The 6,469-nt window shown below is 42.4% G+C and overlaps 1 long non-coding RNA gene across 1 annotated transcript; it reads left to right on the forward strand.

Annotated features, from left to right (window-relative positions):
* The first annotated feature begins 473 nt into the window (after positions 1 to 473).
* On the forward strand, positions 474 to 4,407 carry LOC106149731. Its single transcript, XR_001236081.1, has 3 exons — positions 474 to 556; positions 2,445 to 2,658; positions 3,884 to 4,407. It is a non-coding gene; the product is annotated as an uncharacterized LOC106149731 (long non-coding RNA).
* Positions 4,408 to 6,469: the final 2,062 nt, after the last annotated feature.

A 6,469-nucleotide genomic window follows, 5' to 3' on the forward strand; every position in this document is an offset into this window, starting at 1 on the left:
TATAAATATTTCTTTCCCCAAGACCTGGGAATTCAATGGTATGAGTCAACAAGAGGACTTGGCTTGCTGCAGCTTATGGTCGAGCGGCAGTAGAAGAAAGTACAGACATTAAACAGATGATTTCACAGTTAAATCATTAATCAAACTGGGATGAGAGTTATGAAGAAGAAGAAGCAGCCCAGTGTGCAGGGGTCATGTCTATCCTAGGCACTGACTGCATACAAGCTGGGATGCCCTGTGGACATGCAGGTAGGTGAGTGTCAGGGCAGCCTCTGTGCATATACTTTTACTGAGAACTGAAGAGTATATTAATTAGGAATCAAATGACGATGGTAACAGGGGCAGCAGAGGCGAAGGTCCTGAAACAGGAAGGCTTTGGGTCGCAGTGGAACTAGCAGAAGACTGTGGCTAGAACTGACAGCACCAGCAAGGGAGAAGTGTAACACGTGGTTGGAGAAGACGGTTTGGATATGGTTTGTCCCCCAAAGGTTCCTGTGCTAGACTCTTGGTCCCCAGTGAGGTGACGGAAGCTTTAGGAGCTCAAGCCCAGAAGAAGGTAATTAGCTACTGACTTCTATCGCTTTATTGAAAGGAACGGGTAATGACTACTTATTTGATCAATCTCGCATGTCTCTATTTGTTTTCATGAGTAACCACTTTGAAGATATCAATATGTAATACAACAACCATTGTTAATTTCCTATCACCTTGTCTGAAATTCAGTATTGCTTGTATTGTTCTTGTGTTATTTTGTCAATGGATGTTTGTTTGTTAATATGTTTTTGTTCTTTTATGTTTAAAACAAAAACAGGAAGGTAATTAGGTCATGGGGGCCCATGACTGGATGAATGCTACTTTGGAAGAGTAAATTGGGTCTCATGGGAGTGAACTGCAGAAACCAGTTAGCTCTTAGGTGACTGAGCTACTGCCATTTTATGATAGAGGCAAGGAGGCCCCTCCCACTGTGCCAGTGCCGTGTTGTTTAAACTTCCAACCACAAAATTCATGAACCAAATAAACTTCTTTACTTATGAAGTATCCAGGCCCAGGTATTTGTGATGGCAGCACAAAACCCTTTGGGGCACTTAAAACAACAACCTAGTGTCTTATCTACTTGCCTACTTACTTTTTAGGAGGTGGGTAGCTTCCTTTGGGCGCCGGGACCATATCTCTCTTGAGCATCATTATATTCCTAGTGTCAACACAATGGAGACTCAGGGAACATTTTGACTGAATTAATAGCAAGTAATTTCCGTAGGGTTATGATCAAAGTCCAAGTCTTCTACACAACTTGTGCTTTGCCCAGGATGCCAAATGATTTTGTCAATAGTTAGCTCTGAGTCACAGCTGCTTGTGAAAATGGTAGACATTAGATGTCTCTCTCATGTTTGCTGTCTTTCACAAAGCATTGGTTACTTGTGAACATTTTGAGAACTACCTGCCCTGATAGCAGCTGGATGTCACTTCTGATTATTAGTGACAAATTTTTCCAGTGGAACGAGTTTCTGACTATATATTCATGTCCCCTAGCATTCATTTCTTGACGAGCTCACACATACAGTGGTAAGTTGTTTGCCCACTAACAATTTTCACAAGTCTCAGAAAAATCATAGTAACATTTGGTGTTATGGTTTGTGTCTGGATGTCCCCCAAAGCCTTGTACAGTCATGGGGGTGTGCTTTTTGGAGGCAGCTGAACCTAGAGTTTGTGATTGGTTTATTGTCTACTACTGGGACTGGCAGAGCTAGTGCTATATCTGTTCTAGGGTGGGTACCCTGCATAAAACATAATGGAGGGAAAGAGGCTCACTCCTCTTTTTTTGCCTCTTTTTGCTCTTGCTGCTTTTGCTGTCTTCTGTCGCCATGAACTGTTGCCCTCTGCCATGTGCCACCCTTCCTTGGAGCCAGCAGATTACGGACTGAAACCTCCACAAACTGTGAGCTAAATAAACCTTTCCTCCCTTAATTCTGGGCATCAAGGTATTTTGTCTCAGCAACGAGAGGAAAGGAACTAAGACACTCAGCTTATTAAGTTTTCTCTCCAAGCAGTGCCACATGCAGTGTATTTGACAGCTGAAGCATATCAGTTTTTAACACCTTACTGTTGTATAAGAAGGTTAAACTTAGCAATAGTTATGCCGTAATTAGGAATTTTAATTCTTCTCCTGAGTTTGTCTTTAGTTTTAAAATTAACAATGTAAAATGAGGAAAACATTTCAGTTTAAAAAGTGTGATGTTAAATTCAGTAAACTGTGTCATGCATGACTAAAGTGTGCACTTACCAAACAAAAATATCACACTTTGCATTTCGCATTCATTGTCACTGTCTTAAAATTCAAATACAAATTAAAAAAAATTTAGAGTGGTCACAGAGATTGTTAGAATTGAGGCATGTCAGATTTGGTTTCATTGTTCTTAGTCAATTGTCATGACTGTTTCTTTCAGCTCTATTTGTTTAAATGGGGAAATATGTAATACCCAAAAGGCTGGAGACTCAAACTACACCCGAAGCAAGCTCAAATGATTTGGAACCTTTGGGAAGTGATCCTCGCAAGACTTTTGTAGCTGCTGCTGCAGGGGTACAGGAGGATGGACAGAAAGGACAGACTGTGGAGAGCAGTAATCACTGTGTAACTGAGTTCTTCCAATTGAGCTCCAGGTAAAATGCAATGTTTGTTAAAAGAGGCTAATTTTTTGGGTTTTTTTTTTTTTCTGGTACCAGGAATCGAACTCACGACCTTCTGCTTGCCAGGCAGGCGCTGTGCTACTGAGCTAAATCCCCAACCCCAAAAGAGGCTAATTTTAAACTGACATAATTTACCTAAACTCCATAGCAACTACAGCTGTTGTCTAAAATTTAAACTCACATAATATTTGTTTTTTGGGAGAGTATTTTATCACTCACATTGGAACTCCCAGCAAAAACAAAAATCAGACCAGTGTTTTGAGTTCATTAATCCAGTTATTTTTCTCATGAAATCCTGTTAGAGGAGATCTGTTCCTTTACTGCCTGAACCTAGGGAGGACTCCCTATAGCCACCGGCCTTCGGTGTCCCGCTACTCCCAAACACCATAAACAAACTAAACAACAACAAAACCCATTCAAAAATGGTAGTTATAAGGGTCCCCCAAAGGACCCCTCCATACTTTATGAATGATTTCCAGAAGTTATTTTCCTAAAATAACACAGTTTGAGAGATAATGGAAAATCTCCAATGATCCTTATTTTAAAAAGGACTTTGACAAACAGTCTTACAGACTTATTCACTTATTTCTTAATAATGGACCCCTGAGCATTAAACGCTGGGTCAAAGGGTACACATTTTTAAGTCTTTTCAGCCTTTTATCACACATCAGTCTGACTTTTAAGCTGAAGAATAATCACTACTTCCTATCTTAAAAGTTTCCACTAAAATCACCACAGGAACTGTGCTTTGCTTTTTTTTTGTTTCTAAATGACTAAACTTAGAGAGTTTCTGAATTTGGAAGTTGTCTGGGAAGATCTGCGGTCAGCAGGAAGGATTCAGTGAGCCAGAGGAAACTGAGGCACCTCAGGATTGCCTGTCCCCCTCCTCCCCATTCCCAGCTGCCTGGACTCTCCTGCACCTCTTGGCAAATTCCTAATCACAGATCATACCCCTTTGAACAGCTACCCGAAATGGCTACAAAAAGCCAGGCAGGCTTTGTGTGAAATTGGGGGTGACTCATTAGTAGCCTGAGAGGAGTGGAACGAAACCTACAGGGCATCACAGTGAAGGACTTGGGCACTGGGGGTACCGGTGAAAGACTAGAAATACAACGGAGGGTGAAAGACTCAGAAATCCAACCTACCTATGTCAAAGTCTCCAGAGTAACAGTACTCTGTCTTATTCTTGCTTTGTCAGACAACTCTCTACTCACAGGACCTCAAACTCACAAGAACGTTGGTTTCATGTTATTACGGCTAGATGTGCTTTGCTGTGAACTTCAGGAGTCGGTCACACACTGCACAGGGACGGCTTTGGTTAACGACGGGCTGCATGTGTGATGGTGGCCCCAGAAGGTCTGCAGCCTAGTGATGTCACAGCCACCTAGTTTGTGCAGCATGCTCTATGATATTCACACAGTAAAGAGTCACCTACCAACACACCTTTCAGAAGGGAGCCCTGTCTTTAAGTGACACAAAATATACATTATGTCTAAATTAAAAAATTATGACAGTATAAGACACATTGCCATTAATACCCCTCAAAATGCTCAGCCTTGCTTGGAACACACTCAGCCCATCCCTCTTGTCACTTTCTGAAACAATTCTGGAAGGCCTCTTTTAGTGTCTTAACAAAGAGTAATTAAAAATAAAAAACAAAAAAACCCACTGCCGTCCAGTGGAAAGGCGGGCGCCTGGAGACACCAAGGTGTGTCCTCTTCATTTTACTCACCGGACCCGGCACTGTGACTTCTGGCTCTTCCCAAAGTCACAGTAACCGTGACAGATAAACATTCTGAATGGATTCAGGATATCAAGGCAGACAAGATAATGCAACTAAAGACTCACAAAGAGGACTGAGAACGGCTTCAGAAAGGGGCAAGAGCAATGGCAAGGGGCGGGCCTGGGCTACATGGTGAGACCCTGTCTCAAAAACCAAAAACAAAACAGGAGCTTTGAAAGGATAGTCCTACAACTGTTGAGTGGCTCCCGAGGCCACCACTGCGGCCTCCTTCTGCTGCTCCTGGTGCTGCTTGTGTGTTCGGTCCACACAAAAAGCCCAAGGAAGGAGTCAAGAGAGAGGACACCGATCCTATTAATTCGAAGGCGGCAGGGCGGGGTGTTTCTGTGGTGCAGTGGTGCAGTTTAAGATTAAGAGGCAGGGGGCTGGGGATTTAGCTCAGCGGCAAAGAGCCTGCCTGGCAAGCGCAAGGTCGTGAGTTTGGTTCCCGGTACCGGAGAAAAACCAAAAAATAAAAAATAAAAAATAAAAAAAAAGATTAAGAGGCACACACTGCTTAGGAAACCAGTGAAAGCCTGTTGTGAACTGCGGGGTTTTTCAGTGAGGCGGCTCAGATTCCGCGTCCACGGACAGCCAATCAATGAAACCGACACAACTGCACAGCTGGAAATGGAGGCTGAAGACGCAATGGACGTGTTCCAGAGGCGGACAGGAGGTGTCTACTGCAAAGGGAACCTGCAGCAACCCCACTCCAGAACTCTGTTCTTAAGACCAAGAATACATTCTCAGTTACAAACTGCAATTTGGTGCCACCACATCCTGACTGCTACAGTATAATTTTCTCTATTTTTCCACTGACCCCTCCCCCATTCCTTTATTGTACATAAAGTACCTGGTGTGCGGGCACAAGCATATTGCTTTTTTTTTTTTACTAAATGGCCAACAATATGTTTTGATTGACATCAAATGGAGATGGGATGAGGAATTACTGGTTCTGTGAAAATAATCCCTTTCTCCATTTGTGGCGTGCTCATCAGCTTCTCTCTATATTCCAGTAAGTTATTTTGCTCTCACTGTTTTAACAGAAAAGAAAACAACATAAAAATCCTTGTATACCTTGTTTGATTGGAGAATTTTAATGTTTTTCATTTATCATTGTAAAACCAAGGACAATTTCATAACTTTTTTGTATGTAGCTGTTACATGTAGGGCAATGTCTTTAAGTAGGAGTAAATTACTCTTTAAAAAAAAGAGCCAGGAGTGCTGTAATCCCAGCACTTGGGAGGCTGAGACAGGAGGATCGTTGGGAGTTCGAGGCCAGCCTGCACTGCATAAGTGGAGTCAAGGCCAGCCTGAACTGCATGGTGAGAATCTGTCTCAAAAAGACAAAAAAAAAAAAAAAAAAAAACAACCCAGATCGTTTTCCCTTTAAGTCAAGTGTCTTGTTGTTTAAATAAACTTGTTTAAAATGCAAAAAAAAAAACAAAAAACCTGTTTAGTGAAGTCACTGATTATTTCTTAATTGCCAAGTTCAGTAGATGGCTTAGTTTTTAACTTTTATATACTTAACATAATTGTCACTAACTTCTCTTAACTTTTCTTTTTTTTTTTTTTTGGTCTTTTCGAGACAGGGTCTTGCTATGCAGCTCAGGCTGGCCTGGAGCTCACTTTGTAGCCCAGGCTGGTTTTGAATTTGCAAGAATCCTCCTGCCTCAGCCTCCCAAGTGCTGGGATTACAGGCATGCGCTACCACATCCAGCTCCCTTAGCTTTTGGTAAACTCCTTTCCGTACCTTCCTCATAGCTAGTGTTTTCCAGTTTAGCAGAACTCAACTGTTCATTTCTCCTTTCCTCTCCTTTTGTTTCTTTTCTTGTGGTGCTGGTGATCAAACTTAGGGCCTCCTCATGTGCTAGGCAAGCACTCTGCCACTGAATTTCACCCTCAACACTGACACTTCCCTTGTCACCCTTGCCCCTCCCCCATCGTTGTTTTGTTTTTTGCTGTACTGAGGATTGAATCCCTCACCCCCATCCTGGCGCCTTG

Source organism: Chinchilla lanigera, unplaced genomic scaffold (assembly GCF_000276665.1).
Source record: "Chinchilla lanigera isolate Chin_1 unplaced genomic scaffold, ChiLan1.0 scaffold00004, whole genome shotgun sequence".
NCBI lineage: Eukaryota > Metazoa > Chordata > Mammalia > Rodentia > Chinchillidae > Chinchilla > Chinchilla lanigera.